The sequence below is a fragment of the Chlamydotis macqueenii genome, chromosome 18, assembly GCF_036417535.1.
Source record: "Chlamydotis macqueenii isolate bChlMac1 chromosome 18, bChlMac1.mat, whole genome shotgun sequence".
NCBI lineage: Eukaryota > Metazoa > Chordata > Aves > Otidiformes > Otididae > Chlamydotis > Chlamydotis macqueenii.
This window is the reverse complement of record NC_141573.1, coordinates 4,409,389-4,427,821: the sequence shown is the minus strand read 5'-3', so window position 1 is coordinate 4,427,821 and position 18,433 is coordinate 4,409,389. Positions and strand designations below refer to the sequence as shown.

Here is an 18,433-nt window from a genome sequence, read left to right as displayed (position 1 = left end):
CTTACGCAAGCCTGGGCTGAAGGGGCAGTAGCAAATCCGCAGGGAGAACATTGTGATACACACCATGAAGTTGTGCCAAGGAGAAAGGAATATCCAGGCTCAAATGATCTTTTTCTCTGAGGCTTCTATGGTTTATTTTAATTTTTTTCTATGATGAAATTCTGGACCCAACCCTTGCTAACAGCCAGTATCTTTCATGTCAGGGAAAAAAAAATTATTTGCTTGTGTGTTTCTTGGCCACAGCTTCTATAAATGCTGGTGATTTCAATGCAGCCGAGTTTGGCTGTGGAAAGTCTATCGTTACTGTAATAATGTACAGCTCTGTGGGTACTGCATCCATCTCTGACTGATCTGTTCTCATAAGAACGTGTGCCGGGTTAAACTGAACAGCGTCTCCATTTTACAGCCAGAGGAAATGACCGTGGTTTGGTATGTTTCCCAGAAAGCAATCAAAAGAACTAGATTTGCTGGATGGGCAGCAGGAATAGGACCAAGGTGAAGAACCAGTGTGGGGTGGCTGGGGTTGGGGTGACACCTTCATGATGCTTCTTCCCCACACTATAGTATTTGAAAAAAAAAAAAAAATCCCCTAAAGGCAAGTAGGGGTGCTTGGTTATGGTGTCTTGCCTCTGAAACTAGCTAGTTGTGATTGCAGGGATTTGCAGTCTGCTCTCTTTCAACTTGCAATGAAGCTGCTGCATTTGCTTGAAGGACATCAGGCAAGTTTGCAGGCAAATCCCAGATACTTTTCTTCTGGAGGCTTAGTCTCTCAAATAGTCAGTGCCCAGGGTTCTTGAGAATCTTATTTAAAGTTGATGAATTCAGTGGCAGCTGAAGGTATTTGGCATCTTTGGGTACCAGTCACTCTTTGGGGCTGCAGAAGGCAGCATTGCACTGTGTATGCTTTGCCCAGGCCATTCAGACCACCAGCTCCTTGTCAGAGAGCTTTGGGCTCCTTGGTTGGGCCGGGCTGCAGCACGCAGCTCTGCACACAGCAGCCAGTTCATGTGGCTCAAAGGTAAAGGAATGGTAAGATGTACAGGACTGAAAAAGACCTCAAGAAATTTCTCCACTTCTCCATCAGGCCCCCACCACAGATCAAAGTTGTATAGACTGTCCCATTTCCTTGGTGTAGGAGAGATTCTCACTTTCAGTTTGTCTGAGACCAGGTCCACAAGGCCTGGGAGGAGAAGAGGAGAAGCTGTTCACCAGGACCTGCTTCTTATGGTGGTACCAGCTGGCAGTTTCAGAAATAATTTTTACTTTAGCTGCCTCCAAACTATGTAGAGGTGAGAAGTGGAGCAAGCAACGTTGGTCAATTAAAATGGCCATATAATTTTCATTGCCATAATAAAGACTAATGTAAAGTGAAGCTAATTATTTTATGCAATAGGACAGGAATTAATCTCACCTAAGCAATCCAGTCTGTTGTACTTCCCTACTTGCTAGAACAAGCAGTTATCTATGCAGTGAGATTTTTCTAGCGTAAGAATGCTAAGGGAAGAGTGTGCACTGTGTTGGAGACAGCCATGGGAGCTGGACTGGCTTGTTCTCTAGCTGTGTTCCCTCCCTTGTTGGGCAGGTGAAGAGACAGATGGCCAGCTTCCAGTTAACATAGTTATTTTGCCTGCTAACATGGTAACTGTGCTGAAGATCCTGCTATTGCCTGAGTAATCTAATTTCTGAAGAGAGACGCTGCTGAAGTCTTTGTCCATGGAATCAGCTGAGTCAAAACTCTAGTTTCCCATCCATGCTGGGGAAATACCCAGACTCAGGGTGCAAATCCTCAAACCAGCCGTGGGTTTGTGCCTACCCTACGTGGGACAGAAATACTGCAGAGCCCAAAGCAGCTTCACAGCTGGGCCACAGCTACTTCCTCAGTAGTGAGAACAAGCACCAAGACTGTGACTGGCTTCCGTCTGTCTCTGGGAGTGCAATAGACCTGCTGTCCCATGCATGCTTACGTCTAGTACCGTACTGCGGGGCTGAACAAGGCTACATATCTTGCCTGTGTGTCTCCTGTCCAGCTCCTCCAAGTTGCTCAGTGTGATGAGCAGTGCTGGGTTGTATCTGTTCTCCATCTGTCCCTTCCTCCCTCATCTTTGCTATCGTTAATTGTTAGCATCCCACTTGAAAGATTGCCTCTTAGCATGGTGCTGATGGGATCTTTCTACAGAGGATTAAGGGTGGAGTGGATTGACAGGAGATGGTATCCTTCCTGTGGGAAGTTTGCCAACTGTGTGCAGACTCAGTGCTGCTGCTCTTCTGGTTACTCCAGTTCACGTCAGGACATAAGCAGGAGTCAGTCGCAGCTCCATGCCCCCTCAGCTGGGGCCAGCTGGCCAGATGTGGCCTGGGTTTGGGAGAGGCCTCCTGCACCCAGCTGCCAGATGCAGCGTTTGTCGAGGCTTTCAGTCTCTGTACACCAGCTGCAGCATCCCATGGAGGTGACTTCATACCTGGCACATCAGGTGGCTTCCCCTGTGCGGTTGCAGCACTTTAATCAAGGATGCGGATAACGGTATAACAGTATTGTAGGGGGTGCTGGCAGTAGGAGTTGTGATGTCGTTTTTCACTGTGTCATGCTCCCTGGGTGGCTAATGTGTCTGTAAATCACACAAGTGCTTTCCTGTAGCTTTGCTTTCTGTTACCGCCTTGGCTGCCAGGATTTCATGGGACACAGATCTTCACTTTTGGCAAAAGCACAGCCTTCTTTCCTTGTAAAGGTACTGAGAATGTATCTCCAGTGCCCTGAAGCGTAGCTGAGGGCCCTGCTAAGCTCACTGAATTCAGGCCCCGAGAGATTCTATTTCTTCTTTTTTTTTTTTTTTGTTGTTTGCTTTCCTGTGGAGCCTGTTTGGTTTTTTGGTTTTTTTTTTGAGGTTTTTTTTTTTGTTTTTTTTTTTTCTGTACATACACAGCGAGCAGGGGAGAATCCCTTGGCATTTCAGAAGGCAGGAGTTTCCTCTTACCTTGTCGGTCTCCTGCTAAGTCCGTGGAGACTCTTGTTGCTCTTTCCCAAGGGTGCTGTGTGTCCTGCAGTAACCAAAGAGTATCTGTTACCTTGCAAGGACAATCTGGGGTCTGGAGGCACATTTACTCCTTGCTCTCAGTAGCACAGGTGGTGTTGTGTGTGTTGATGCTGTCTACAGCTACGGTTGTTGCAAAAAAGTCTTCTCCTTTCTCCCAGTCTAACGGAAAACCTTTATACCTAATCCATCTCAGACTTTTTAAATCTCAAGCTAAGTAAAACCAGCAGAGTTTGCACCACAGGGCTCAGTTTTGTGGGCTGCTTGGAGGGAATGTTAAACGATGTTCATGGGGTTTAGAAGTATTGTTGGAGGGGGGTTTTTTGGGTTTTGTTTTTTTTTTTTTTTTTTTATGAAAATTCCACTGGCTGGTATTCCCCTGTCACTTTAAGCCATTTGAGATAACATTTCTTCTGTTTCTTTCTTTAAAACTATTTTTATCCTGGCTCATGGGACTGTGCGAGTAGAAATTAAAACACTGCTTGGTATTTCCTTGCTCATCCTATCTGTTCTTCATCCCTAAATCCTTTCAGGTCTCCCCCCTTCCCTCCCTAGCTTGCCTTGAAGGGCTGGGAAAGCCGGCGCTGGTGCATTATGTTGCCTGTCTGATTGTTGTGGGGTTGTGTTTGTGTGGGGAAGGTCACGAGACAAAAAGACCACCAGGCAGGGCTGGGCAGGGGGGGTTCAGTCCCCTCTCCATTCAGTCCCTGTGGCAATGGGTGGGAAGAGTCTTGTTTGCATGACAGGATTTCAGAGGGCGATCGCTTTTTGTTGCGGCTTCTTCCACGATGGGCCTTGGAGGGCTACAACAAAAGTAGAGCATATATATGAGATTCATGGGGCTGAAGCATGCTGAGATAACCAAGCGGCAAAGCTGTTGGTGCAGGAGTGGCTGAGCCAGAGCCAGCCGCTGTGTGCTTGCAGCCTGGAGGCTGTCAGCAATTGGTCTGCATGGGGTGTTTGTGCTACGTCCACTCTTGGCTCTGGTGGGAGCTCTGCTTGAGTGTTGGAATCCTATGGGCTGAGATTTTTAGCTGGATGGATGCTGTGGAAGTTTTCTCTCTGTGGGATGAAGGCTGTAATACTGGGGGACAGCTCCACTGACCTGCCACAGTGGCTACACTTCCCTGAATATTTTTGAGACTTCCAGCGCGTGACTTTTAGTTGTAGCATCTGCCTCCTTCCTTCGCCATCAGCTCCATGCTTCTGACAGCATCCTTGCATTTAAACAGTGCTTGCTTTTCATCATCCCTCTGGGAAGCTGAGCTGCTGTCCCTCAGTGCAGCTCTCCCCTCACCCCCCATCCTTAGAAAGCAGCTCAGTCTATATTTACCAGTTGTGTGCACAAAGGCAAACATTGTCAGGGATTCATTGTAACTGTCCCAATTATCCTGAGTTCATTTGCATAAGAAGATTGACCAGCCTGTGGTAGTGGCTTTGCCTTGGCCGTCTGATATGGGACACCTAGATTTGCGGAGCAGAAAAAAAAAACCTGGAGTTCCCAGGCTGGGTGTGGGATGGGGAGCAGGTGAGAGTTTTGGTCCCTAACAGCACGGGTGCGACAGCAGCCCTTCCTGGTTCTGTCTGGTTCAGTTGTAGTAGCTGCCAGTTTCACAGACATGCAGATTCAAGGAACCCCATGCATCCTTGAGCTTCGGGCTGTCCCGTCTGAGTAAATCCGTCTCCTGTATAGTGTGTACATGTATATTTATGTATTTTAGTAGGTGTGACCCTGCTTGAATGCTTTTAGACTTAGCAGTGACCTGCCTTGTGCGGTAACTTCCCTCAGGCACATGTAACCTCTCCTCCTTCTGTTTGGATTTCTTCCAGAGAGCTAGCTGTTCCTGCAGGCAGGCACTAAAGGGAGAGTAAAGCAGCTGGGATGAAGCACAAGACAGGAAGCAGGCTGAAATGGTATGATCTCTTGACCCAAAGCGATAGCTAGTGCTGGTAGGGCTTGCTTGCACTGCAGCAGCTGCACAGTTCACACTCCTTTCACTGAATTGAGAATTATTCATATTTTCCTTCCCTTCCCCCCAGTGGCATATGTAACGTGATCTGCCTGTGCCCAGCCTGGCAGATGGAAAAGCGAAACACTTCTCTGTTTGCAGTAATGGTTCTTCATGGGCTCAACTGGCCTGTGAAGTTGCTATATTCAAGCCTGTCAGCTTTGGCAGAACAGCCTTTCTGAAGACCCATACAGTCCCTCTGCCACTGCTGTGTGCGCCTATGCCTGCACAAATTCACATCCATCTCTTCATCTCCCTGCTGCTTCCAGGAAAGACTCTCATACTTGGACATCTTTTCTTGTTGCTTGTGGGTATCACCAAGCTCAGTGTACTTCCTGGACGTGCTTTGACCTTTAGTCTATCTTAACCCCTCCTTAAAAAAACTCCATTTAGTATTTGGCAATTTCTGATTTTTACTAGCCAGTTATTAGGTGGCAATATAGGAGTGCTTCGTGGAGGCGACTGGAACACAGGCAGCTCATCTCAACTACGGTTGTATTTTAAGCCTCTTGGATCCTTGGGTGAATTACTTTGCCTCTCTGTCTTGGGTTCCCAGTTCATAAAGTGGAACTCCTTATGAGGTGGTACTACTGTGAATTATAAAGAGCACAAATCATTATTTCAAAATGCACTGTGTGCTAGAGACCTGATGGCCAATGGCCAGATCCCAAATCTGTCCTGTATTTTTGGACCTCTCTGAGAGATATTCATGATCCAGCCCAGATTTCTCAGGAATTCCTTTGCTGTTTGAGGGGGCCGGGGGGGGCGGGGAGGGGAGGAAATAATGTCTTTTCTCATATGAGTTGCTGCTTGTGCTCTGACTCCAGGGCGCTCACCTCTTTTGTCCGAAATTAACTGTATTGATAGTTATGCTTGGTGCAAGAAACATCAAAAGAGGAAGCAGAACCAGAGATGGGGCCCCTCATGGTTCCTCTAGCAACACTTTAAAAGCCTGGGTTTATGTTTGACCTCCCTGATGTGTTGAAAAGGCAAAGTAGGGTCAAGTCTTAAATTTAAATTTGTTTTCCTTTCCATTGTGTTTGGTTTTGAGGGCTGTGTCCTACCCTCTACTGAGTTTCTATGACCTCTCATTTTTGCTTGTGTGACAGTGAAGTTTATTTATGAGCAAGCGAAATATGAGCTCAGACAGTGAATTAGCTTTTAAATGGTTGTTCCTGACAAATATGAAAGATATTCCGAGCATGAAGTAAAGGGCTATGATTTAAGACCTTATGCTATCCCTTTTAGAGTGAGTCACTGTATCTTTTGCTTTGCAGTTGGGGAAAACTGGATTTGGCACAGGATAGTGTAGGGTGTCACTGATAGACCTAGGAGGATAACTGATGGCCTGTCTAAACCTGCACACCCAAAAGTGATGGAAGTGTATCCAGTTTTCAGCTCTGCAGGTGAGATTTAAGTAATAAGATGTGGCGCTCTGAACATAAACAGTAATTTTCTAATGAAACATTTTAAAAATGGTGATGTCCAGTGTTTTGGCCTTGTAGAACCTAGGGGAATTTCTTCTAAACCGTCAATGTTGAAAGCTAAGGCAAATTCACAGGAAAGCCTTGGCATGACTGAAATCTCCAAGTTTTTTTCTTGGGAAAGTTCTTTCGGAAAAAACATTGTTCTGGCTTTAGAAATGCAAATAACACGGATGATAAACGTTTCTATGCCATACATACAAACTGCATCTTATCCCACCTTTAGGGTAGTGTTAAGCTTGCATCTCTTGGGCTGCTGCTTGTAATTCTCTTGGTGCTTTATCCCATCAGCTGTTTCCACGTGACTGGCTCAGTTTTGCTATAACTCCCTTTGATGGGGGCCATCTGGCCTTTGGTGGCTGCTGTTCGAGTTACTCTGGGTTCATGAGAATTTGTTGACTGGGAGCAAAGACGGTGCCCAGTGTTGAAGGGATTATAGAGGGACAGACGATGGTAACACTGCCTGCTGCAGGCAGCTTTTCTGCTCCTGGATTAAAGTTCATGCTGTATTACTTGTCTCTCTCTCTCTCTCTCTAAGGCCTTGTCAAGTCCATGTGGGAAGCTGTTCTGTCTGCACTGTTTCACTTTGCGCTGCTCAGTGTTCTCTCTGCCTCATTTCTCCTCCCTCTTTCCTCTTCCATTCAAGCGGCATCTTTCAGTCTTCCCCATTCAGGTCTGTCTTTGCTCTCTGCCCTGTGTAAAACTTCCATGCCCTCCCTACCATTCATCACCCCTTGCTCATTCACCTCCTTGCTTGCCTTTCTCCATTCATCTGAGCTTCCTCCCAGCCAGTCTGGGCTGCCCTCTCCTCCTGCCCCTTCCGCAGTCCTCCTTTTGTGTCTTTGCACTCCCTTCCCTGTGACCGTCCGAAGCACAGCGGTCTGCAGCGTGCTCTGTGAGGATGCTCTACTAGATGCTGGCCCCACTTGATGGGCTAATTAATCCCCAGTGGAAGCCTGGTGGGATTGTTTTGGGTGGATTTGTCTCTCTAGTTACCCTGCAGGTGAGAAGATTTCTTTTTTCCTCCCCCTGCTCCTACTTCCCAGAGATGCAGTATGATGCATGAATAGGAAGAGTATTACCATTTCCTAACCTTCCTTTTCAGTCTGCTCTTTCTGTCTCTCTCTCTCCTGGCTTGTTTCCCCTTTTTTTTTTTTTTTTTTTTTTTTTTTTTCAGTGGTTGCAGCTCTCAGGTGACTCTTTTTTGGGGAGTCTCTTTGATTTCCTTATTCCTGCTGAGTGAAACATGCATTCTCTTAATTATGCTCATGCTCTAATTATGGCTGTTGCATGTGCCTTCTCTGCTTCCTTTTTTTAATCATCTGCATTTGGGTTGTATCAGTTTGGAAAGCCATCTTTGCACTTGAATGTGTGATTTAAGTGTCGCCCAGGAAATAGAGCTTGTGAATCGCGGTAGCCAGGGCTCGTCGTTTCTAAATCTCAATGCCACCATGACCCTGTGCTTGTCATGCAGACATGGCAAACATGAACCACAGGCCTCTGTCAGAGATCCCCCACTCTGCCGTGCACCTGGTCCCCTACAGCTCACACCCGTGCCGGCAGCATGCAGATATCCACCCCATCCCATAAAAAGAGAAGGTCTCTTTGCTGCAGTGTGGCAGGAAAACAAAGTGGGAGGTCTGCTTGCCTGTGGGTGCCCATAAGGGCTTCAGCTCTGAATGGTTAAACTGCATTCAAGCCAGTATGTTCAAGTAAAAGGTGAATATTAGAGCTTGGGAAAAGTGCACAGGCTCGTCAGGGGAAGCAGGTGCTCTGTAAAGCATGTGTGAGCCCTGTGCACAAGAAAATTCCCATTAGCTCCCTAAAGGAGGCAGAAAGGAGGTGGAGAGGGGCTCTGTGAGCGAGGGCGGGTGTGACTGACAGGACCAGCGCTCTGTCGTGTGGGAGGCTGCGAAGGGAGCTCTGCTGCTGGCTGCCCAGGCAGGAAGGAGCCCCTGGTAGGGCTCAGGCAGGGGCAGGATTGTGAGAGCTGTGAGAAGGAGCCTTTCCCGTAATAAATGCCTAAAAGAAGGATTTCAAACCACAGTGTAGTACAGTTTATTGTCAGGCTGGTGAGTGTCTAAAAGGAATTCCCTACTCAGTGTGTTTGGGCCCCAAAGAGGCATTACACCTTGCAAGGCACAGCTGGCTCCAGCCCAGCCTTGGATTTTGTCATCTGTAGGGAGAATGGTTCCGCTCCAGCCAAGAGGCTCGGGCTGCGAACCTGCATGGACAGAACTTTTTTCCGATGAAGTCAGTTGCACTCCTGTTGTGGAGTATTTATTAAGTCATGATTTGCTTTAAAACTTCTGGCAAATTTAGTGTGTATTTGAAAACTGTGGCAAAGAGAGCTCTAGAAACACTGTGCCTTGCATTTGTCTCTCATATCCAGTAAGAGCATATAAGAAGCCAAAAATGTAGCTTTATTTTTGTGATTTGTGGTTGTCTGTGCAGCTTTGGCACTAGGGCAAATATCTTCTACCCTTAAACCGAGGTATATTTGACATAGCAAGACACTGGGAAGGTGCAAACACTGCAGCTATCCTCGCAGTCCATGCAAGGAGCCTGCAGTCTGGGTGTCATCCAGGACTCATTTGGATATATCTCCTAAGAAACGATGTGAACCACCACAGCTTCCAGAAGTCTGGCTCCTTACTGCAGTTGTAACCCCTGTGATCATCCTGGAAAGATGGAAGCTAAGATTGCTTGTTCTCAAGTGTTTAAATTATAGAGGTTAAAGTAATAATTAGTACTCCCAGCTCCAGGCTCCATTTGGAACCTGTACTTTTGAGATTGTTATGTCACTGCTGTGTAACACCAGGTGCCTACAAAGCATCGCAGGGAATTATGTGATACCTCTGTCTCCTCTCACGAGGCTGACATTGCCTTCTGCTCCAGCTTAGCTTGGAAAGCAGAGGGATTTCTTTGGTAGCTTCTAGTCCCCATGACTGAGCAAAGCCAAATGTAAAATCAGTACAAGTTAAATATGTTTCCCAGTCTGTTCAGTAGGAGTTTTGCTCTGTGGTGGTTGTTCTAACCAGAAGTGTGATTTGAATTCCAGTATAGGCGGGTCGTTCTGGATATACATGTGTTATTGCAGTTGTTATCTGGGGTTTTAAATGCATCTGCTTGGCTTTAGTTTTTCTGAACCTTAATAACTTGCGGTCTGATCAGAAGGGAACTGTTGAGATTGTCTGTCTAGTCTCTCATAATGAAGGCCAGAAGATTTTTCTATGGGGTCTTCTGCTTGACCTCTGCCATACCTTGTCTCCTAGGAAAACTTGCAATTCAATTGTAAAACACATGGTGAAGTTAGTGAGACATTTCACTTGTTAATAGTGAAAATAATCAACTTACTCTAACCTAAAGCTGCCCAGCTTTGACTTCTAGCCCCTAGATGTGATTATACCTTTGTCACAGTGGAGAAACCTCTCCTGCTAAATTTCTGTTCACTTTGTGGTTCTTCTGGACAGTGATCAAGACATTGCTTAACCTTCCCTTTCATAAGCTAATGAATTGAGCCTGTCAGTAGGGCCAGTCAGACTGCACCAGTAACAAGTGCCAAATACAGAGGTAATGTCACCTCATTTACAAACCTGCAGATCATGTTTCCTTTTTTGAAGGCAGTGTTACCTTGAGAGCACTCAGTGTAACAAACAAGGCTCTTTTTTTTTCTTTCTTTCTTTCTTATTTTTTTTTTTTTCAAATTTTTTTTTCAATTTTTATTTCCTCCCAGAGTGGCTGCTTCTGAAGATGGCGTTCCCCATCCTGTAAGCTGGCTGGCTTTCTTGGCTGCTGGCCATATGGCTTTCTGTTTGTTTTTACTGTAGTATGTATTGTTTGCAAGCACCCAGCTTTACTAAAAGACCCAGCTCATGCTTAGTAACTTGCTGCTTTAGCTCATCTGTGAGCATGGTGCAGATTTGCGTTACGCTTTCTCCTAAGTCACTGACGATAATTCTGTAGGGGCGAGAATGAATTCTCACGGGACCCCATTAGTGGTACCTCTAGCTTAGTTTTGCTTTTGAGACCTGTCAATTAGCCAGACTTTAGCATGTTGAATGTGTGACAGCCTGAGTTTGTGTCACAGTAAGTCCTCAAACACTGGGTTGTCTCGTGATGTCAGATGCCCTGCAGAAATCAGTTAAACCAGCGATCTTGACTTAAAATCAGCCCCAAGTTTGCATTCTCATCCAGATAATATCAGTTGAACATAATCTATTTTCTGTAGCCTGTTCTGACTGCTATTAGACCAGTCCTCCTTCAATTATGCACTACTCGATATGAGTCATCTATTCATTTGCTGTGGGTTACTATGAGGTCGACAGACCTGCTTTGTCCCATTAAATTGTTGTCACAACCCTGCACTTTTGGGAGCGGTGTGAGTGCTTGTCGCTGCGTTTGGACAGGAGTTTTGGAGCTATGGTTTGAAGGGCTGCGTTGCTGATTCAAAGCTGGAAGAAAGGTAAAAAGCAAATCTTTTATATTCCTCCCGTATTCCCAGACTTGTAGAAAATCAATATTAGTATTAGCTTTTAAAAAACTTTTGGATGCAAGTTACCTTCACCTGCTGCTTCAAAACTCTCTCTAACTTTAGGAGCTACTGCGTAACATTCTCTAGTCACTGTTGGGACAGGAAGGGTATCATCATTGTATGATATAGATAGTTCATTGGGCTTTTCTGCATATACAGAACAGAAACATTTCAACTACTCCTGGCTCTTTGCACTAGTATCACGTATGCTACTTTTTCCAGATAATATCAGACCAAAACTCTGTTTTGAAGGAGAAGACTCATCTGCCTCACCTGTAGCAGCAGAGATGCTGCTGTGTCAGGAGGCATTGTCGATAGCACTGAATTTTACAGAAATGCTTGTGTACGTTTAGTTAACCTGGGGCTAAGCAGGGATCTGACTGCAGGAGCTTGGCCTGAAATACAGCCCTAGCTGAACAGCTATTCTGACTGTTGTGTGTTGGTTGTTTTTGTGGTTTCTTTTAAATTTCCTCATAGCAATAGTGATTAGAACTTGTCTAATCCAGTCTGTGAGGCTGACTGTGCATGCTATACCCTCTGTTGAGTTACGTAGTCCAAATAAATGGAGCATCCCACCTAGAGTGTATTGCATTTCAGCTCTGAATGAAGTGGCTTATGCATTATGGCCCCTCACAATGTAGATGCCCTGAGAGATGTAATTAATATTGGTACAGGATTTTGAGATTCTCCAATAAGATATGACTAAAAATCCATAAATAATTATGTGGTGGTAAATGAGAATATAGTGTGTGATGGTAGTATGGATATTGCCGTTTTCAGCTTTTGATATTTAATGCCTTACAGCACCCAGATGAAAAGTGAGTTTTATGTAAATTAGACTGCAGAACTCTTTGCCTCAGGAGATTTGTGGAGCCCTAAAAACTATAGAGGAGTTCAAAAGGGAGAGCAAGAGATTGGGCATTTGTACATATACCAATGTCTGGGCCACTGCTGACAAGCAGATCTGGAAAGAGTGTTAAACCCCTCACCTAAGGATTTAAGGAAAGGTTTTAACTGTTAGGGTGAGTTTGGGCATGGCAGTCACTAGGTGATCTCTTGTAGGCTTCATCGTGTCCACAATCTCGGAAATGTGCGGATAGTCAGCGCCAGGGCTGGGCTGGTGGTGTGAGACACATGACTCGCCAGGCTGGGCTGTAACCTGCCCAGCCTGCTGCTGCAGCTGAGGACATCTATCCAGCGAAATGTGCAAGGTGTCCAGTGCTGGATCAAGATTAAAAATTGTATTTCCACCTAAATAAAACCCCACTGCTTTTTAGAGTGCCCCAGCTTCCTTCCATTAGTCTTAGTGCACTTACATAAATAATAAAACAGGAAGAAGCAGAGCTGGAGAAGGCTCGGTCTATAAACATGTCTCTTTGCGTTAAGCCTTGTGGCATAATGGAGGGCATCTCCTGCCATCCATGCTGTCTCATTAATCATGTAATTATCTCCCTCACTTTCAGTGCTGCATCTCCTTCCTTGTTAGTTCTGCTGATAATGGAGCTTCTATTTACCCTGGCTTCTTTCTGGGGAGTGGCTTTGGTTTCAAGGGCAGCACAGTGGCATATTTTGAATAATTTAGTTCTGGGTGGCTTGCACACTGTGTGCAATTCCCCAGCTGAGACTGGAGGCTGATTCTGTGAGTGTTCTGCCAGGAGGTTGATCTGGAGAGAGGCAGTGGGATCGCTCAGAGTGGTGGGTCGTCGAGACAGCAGAGGAGCTCAGCAGGTCCTGTAGGCGTATCTCAGCTCTCTCCTCTCAGTCTCTTCTCAAGGACTTGCAGCAAGAAACCCACAGGCAGAGGAAGGATAGGGGAGAGAGTTGCATTAAAAATTTATATGGAGACAGAAACATTGGTTTGGATAGCTGGCTGAGCGTGATAGGCTTCCCCAGCAAGCTGTGGGTCAGAAATTCCTGGGGTCTCTGAATGTAGGATTTGCTCGGCCTACGGTGGCTTGGACCAGGGATCTGAACCTCTGTGGAGTCAAGGAGTTCACTGTGGTATCCAACTGCTGGAAAGTTTGACATGTTTCTATACATGAAACCCTGGCAGAAGGCCAGCTCTGTTCATATTCTCCCCATGCTGCTTGGCCTTGTGGCTCGCTAATTGCCCTTTGCCGTGGCAGCCATCATCCAGTCACGCTCTGTAAGCGCTCCATAGGCCTCACTGTGCTGAATCATGCAGGCACCGGTGTGTTCCTTGTGCCTTGTAGATGGGGAAGTCAAGGCACTACAAGAGGCACCTGGGTGCACTCCAGAAATCTTGGCAATACCAGGAATGAAACCTGGTCTCAAAGCTCCCTTTCCTTTCTGCCTAACAACTGAGCAGTGGTGCACTCCTGAATCTTCTTATTCTCCCGTTCATGTTGAATCTGTGCTTCCAGGGACTGTTTAGATCAAGTGCTTTTGCAGAAGGTAACAACAGATGGTAGCAATGTAGGTCTATTCCTTGTCTTTACGCCTAAGATAGTAGGAGAAATAAATTAGAGCAGAAATGCCTATACAGATTGGCAAGCTAGCTGATGGACCTGGTCCTTCAGTCTACTCTGCTCTTCAAGGAAAACAGAATCTTATACCAGCTCCCTCCATTTCCACTTTGCCGTGTGCTGCATACAGAGAGATGCTTAGCCGAACCCAGGTGACAGGCCATCTGCTCTGCAAATGCATCCCTGCCTCGGTGAATGCTGAGCTGAGTAGCTCTGTGCTCACTCACTGCAGCTTTTGGGGAACGGGTCTGTCTGGGGGCCCCGCTTGGTGAGTTAATGAGGGTGTGTCCTCCATGCTTACATGCAATCTGACTCTGGAGAGCTGGGTAAAGTTTTCAGCCCTCGGGTTCATCTCGGGTCAAAGCAATCTAACATGCGTTAAAAGTACTGCTGGACAGACCTTAATCACTTTATAATGTCTGGGCAGTGGTGGGTAAATTCGTTATTTAGAGGGGAAGAGAGTGCGTCACAGGAGCCAGCACTAATGTCTTACCACCCGTGTTCAGGCAACTCAGATTAGGTGACTTTTGACGGTGAGAAACTGGATTTCAAGGAGGAGGGATATGCACTTACCTTTGACTGGCCTTCCTCTCTTCTAGATCAGGGTTTCTCCTCTCATGTGCACTTCCCACTACTGGAAGAGAGAGAAGGATCGTTAAGCTGCTTGGAAGATCATCATCACCAGGCAATGATGAAACTCCTCTTAAAACAGCCTCTGCTTTTTGCTCTCTCATTTGGATTATAAGGCAGACTTTCATCTTCTGCCTTGTCATTCCTTTGTTCTTCATCAAAGCAGCAAATGCTACATATACTATTGCCACATTGTTGTTTTGTTGGGTTGTTGTGGCTGTTTTTTTTTTTTTTTAAAAAAAAAAAAAAAAAACCAAAAAATTCAAATTCACAGCATGAACCCAGAGACTGTGGAAAGTTAGGGAATGGGCTCTGGTAAAGAGGTGTTGCTATCTTGAGGAGAGTTTCAATGCCTGTCTTAAATGTCTCTTCACGGCTTCAACTTTAATCTGTCAATTCCATGTATTGACTTGGAGATTATTGATTTAACTGCAGTGTGGCCCTTGAGGCTGGAGATGGTCTGGTTGTTTCCAAAGCTTGTTAGCATCCCTAGATTGCAGAGACTGTGCCATCTAACGGTCTGAGTTCAAATCCAGCAAAGCTTAGAATGGTTTCTGAAACCCTTGGAGATGAATGGATTTTGCATGTGATTAACTCCTCCTTTCCAGTGCCAGTCATGAGAAAGGGCCTACATGTGAACAAGAAGCAGGCCTACTATTGATAGCTCCTTTCTGATGGGAAATGAAGCAGGAGTTCTCACTTCCATGTAACAGGAGGGGAAGCTAAAGCTCAGGGCAGTTTATTTCCAGAATCTGCCTCCTAGTCTGGAGCAGAGCTGGGGTCAGTGGCAGGAGGCCTGACTGCCAAGCCAGTCTCCCAGAAGTGAAGATACCACCGGACAGTAGAATGATTCAGATTTGTAGGGGCTGATCCAACTCAAAGCCAGTTTCCAAATTAGGTGAAGTTGCTTGGAGCCTTGCCCGTTGCAAAGACAACTTATGGCTTGGGTGATGCCAAGTCAAAGCACCTCAATGGGGAAACTATGGGTGGTAGCGAATTCTCTGTTCTCGCAGCAGATCTGCAATCCTACAGCCAGGTGAGGATCCTCATGTTGTGCCCAGTTCAGCTGTTGCCTCTCCAGCTGCTCTGATGCCCCAGAGGGCTCTTTGCCATGGGGGAGAGGAGCAGCTGGTTGCTCTATGTGAAATGTCTGCATTTTCCCAAGATACCCATTGTCTGTCTGCAGCACCAGCCTCCACCCTACTTGCTCACTCAGCCGTGGCTGATGTGTCTTTAATTAAATAGGAGGAACAATTTGAGATTTCATTTTCTTTTTTCAACCACATTTCGTATTTCCATCAGAGTTTGTGGGGCCCCTTCCCCATATTTTTGTCTTGTAGTTTTGCTGTCGGGCCTTTAGTTTATAGAATATCTGTTCTAAAATAAGGAAGAAATACGAAAAAATAGGTTGTTTTGGGCCAGGGAATTAAGATCCTGGGTCAGATGGCGGCTATGGTCATTAACATATTTACATTTTTGCTTAAGAGCCTGGTCGAGGATCAAGGGAGTTAAGGGTGATTGTCATTGAAATGCGGAGGAAACCTTGCATGAAATTGCCGTTAGTGTCCTATTGTTTTGGGGGATGGGGAGGGGCAAGTGGCCTTCTTCATCCCTGCACCGGTTGGGTTGTGCTTGTCTGCTCGAGTTGTGCTTGTCTGCCTCGGGCAGAGGCAGAAGTAACTACGCTGGAGGAAGCCGGGGTGCTGACTTGGCTGCTGGGAGGCTTTGGGGAGCACTCCCTGTGGGGCTGGGCCTGGGGCTCAGAGCAGCCTTGCTGCTGGCTGCCGGTCATCGTCCGTCCGCTGGTTGACACAAAGGTACTCGGCTGGGCTTGTGGGACAACTGGCCCTTCACGAGATCATCATGGATAAATACATGAAGCGTCTAGCAAAGGTTAGTTGCCTCTTTTGTAATTGATGGACCCAAGAGTTTTGTGTGCCATCACTCGTTGCTTTTGCTGTGTGTGGGGATACATGTTCAGCAGGAACAGCTCAACCCCTTGATTTTTGTGGCTAGCTGTGATATCAGAAACAGGATTTGAGGCATTTTGAAGTGTTGGGGTAGATTTTGAGTGTTGTGGTGACAGATGAGTTTTTTATATACTGAAAAAAATGTTTAAAAATAAATAAGAGAACTCCCTTACAGCTGGAGTTTACGGTAAAACATTCTGCTCCTGGCTGTGGAAGCAGTGGTCTAGTCCTGCTCTGAGGCAGGCCTTTTTAGTCCAGATGCCAGTTGTTCATTGTTCACCTCTTACTCTTCCATGCTGTTCAGATCCACTGTTTTAATTCAAACCTGTTTCTAATTAGTATCATTAACTTAGTTAAAAAAATAAAATTATACATAGTAACGTGAAAGAGAACAGGCTTCCTAACACGTTTACAGAACTGAAAATAGTATCTACCTTCTGCCACTGCTTTGATTTTGGTGGCACAAGCAGCAAGACAGGGAGCTGAAGGAGGAATGCTGGTGCCTGTTGGTGTGAGAAAGAAGCATCCATGGAGCAAGAGGCTCATTTGTAGCCACCAGACAGGCTTCAGCTGTCTGTCCATTTGCAAAGCCGGCAGCCAGGAACAGGTACGGACAGTACCGTCTGAAGTGGCAGGATCGGATCCGCTCTAGCGCGAGCGAGTCTGGCGTCATTAGTGTGTCCTTGTGGGCTGGTCTGAACTCTGAACCGGTTGTGTCATTTCTGTTCTTGGTTACAAAATGTGTCTTTTTGGAATGCTTTAAGGCAAAACAAAGGCTGGGAAAAGCGGTTTGTGATATGAGCAGCTCTTTTGTGCTTCGGGAGCCTGTGTGCGTCAGCTCTGTAACTCTTCTGCCCTTTGAAGGAACAGCCGCGTTCTCCGTGGCTGTGGCCATTGGTCTTTCCTACGAAGCCAAACAGTGAGCACATGGCATGGGGGGAGAGTTCCACGCTTCAGTCACTGACCCTGGCCTTCAAAGTGAGGAGGCATTTAAGCCTTGAAGGGGCAAATAGTTTTGTCTTAGACAAGATAGGTACTGACATCTTAAATGTCAAGATATTGTTAAAGTGGTACAGTTAAGTAAGATGTTGGTTTGGTCAAATGTTTTCAGGAAATAAGGATGAAAACAGCAATATCTATGGGATTGCAGGTGTTATCCACTCACTGAATGACTCATCTCCCAGCTTCTGCAAAATCCCCTTGAGAAAGGTCATCTCAGGTATTATGCTGATAATACTTTATTTCCTAGGTAACTATGCCTCTGGGATTGAGCACAGCAAACTTATGCTGGCTTGGGAGTCCCAGCAAGAGCCAAAAAGCATCAGGGGTGAGCCTGAGTGCAGAAGCCCTGATTTTGGGGTTGGTTTTAGAATTTGATCTGTTAAAGCATCAGAGTGGGCTGGAATAGAGGAGCTAAACTTCTCCAGGGATTAATATTAAGCCCTTGTTTAACAGTAAACAGCTGATGAAATCCACCTTTGGCTCTGACTGCCAGCTGTCAGAAAGGTACATCCAGGCCACCTCGCAAGGATACAACAACCTTTAGCAGAGGGCAGGGGAGAGCGCCCAGCTCCGACTGTCCACAGGTCACTTGCTTTGTCTTCTTTTGTGTAATCCACTTGCCCCAGCAGCTTCCTCACAGAGGGGGCTTCTGCTTTGACAAAATAGCAGACCAGCCCTGCTCCAGCGAGGGGCTGTGATCTCAGGTTAGACAGCTCCTCGACAAAGCAGCCAGTGATAGCAGGGTCCTCAGGAGCAGTGGGACAAATGTGCTCCTGCCAGCCAGAAGGAGACAGAGCCAGATCCTCGCACGTGGGCACTGCATCCTCTAAACAAGCTGCCTGTGCCTGAGGCGGGTCTGCTTTATAGCTGCTCTGCTTGCTGCAGAGCAGTGCCAGCCCTGCCGCTGGCAGGCTGCATCCTCTGCCACGTCCCACGTCTCACCTCCTCCCTTGCCAAGGCACCCTTTACACCACTGCGTCTGATCGAAGGCTCGGCGCCTGCTCAGCTTTTGTTCTCCGATAGGAAAGAGTGAGGATTGTCAGGACCCTTTTTGGCTCTGCCAAGGCCTTTTATGTCCCAAATGTTTCCATGAAAAGACTCCCTCCTGACCACCCTGCCCCCTGACAGCCATTCAGTCCAGCCAACAAGCTTGATATCATTATCTACAAAAGGAGGCCAGTGAGTAGCAGTGTCCTCACAGCCAAGTTTGGGAAATGAAAGGCAAATCTCCCAGCAACAGAGAGCTGGCAGAGATCAGGCTGCACTACCGCTAGTGTGGGCTGGTCTGG

The 18,433-nt window shown here is 46.4% G+C and overlaps 1 protein-coding gene across 1 annotated transcript in view; it reads left to right on the top strand.

The window, feature by feature from the left end:
• Window positions 1–18,433, top strand: part of RHBDL3 (rhomboid like 3) — a 62,226-nt gene that overhangs the window by 18,350 nt on the left and 25,443 nt on the right. The gene's annotated exons all lie outside the window — the stretch shown is intronic.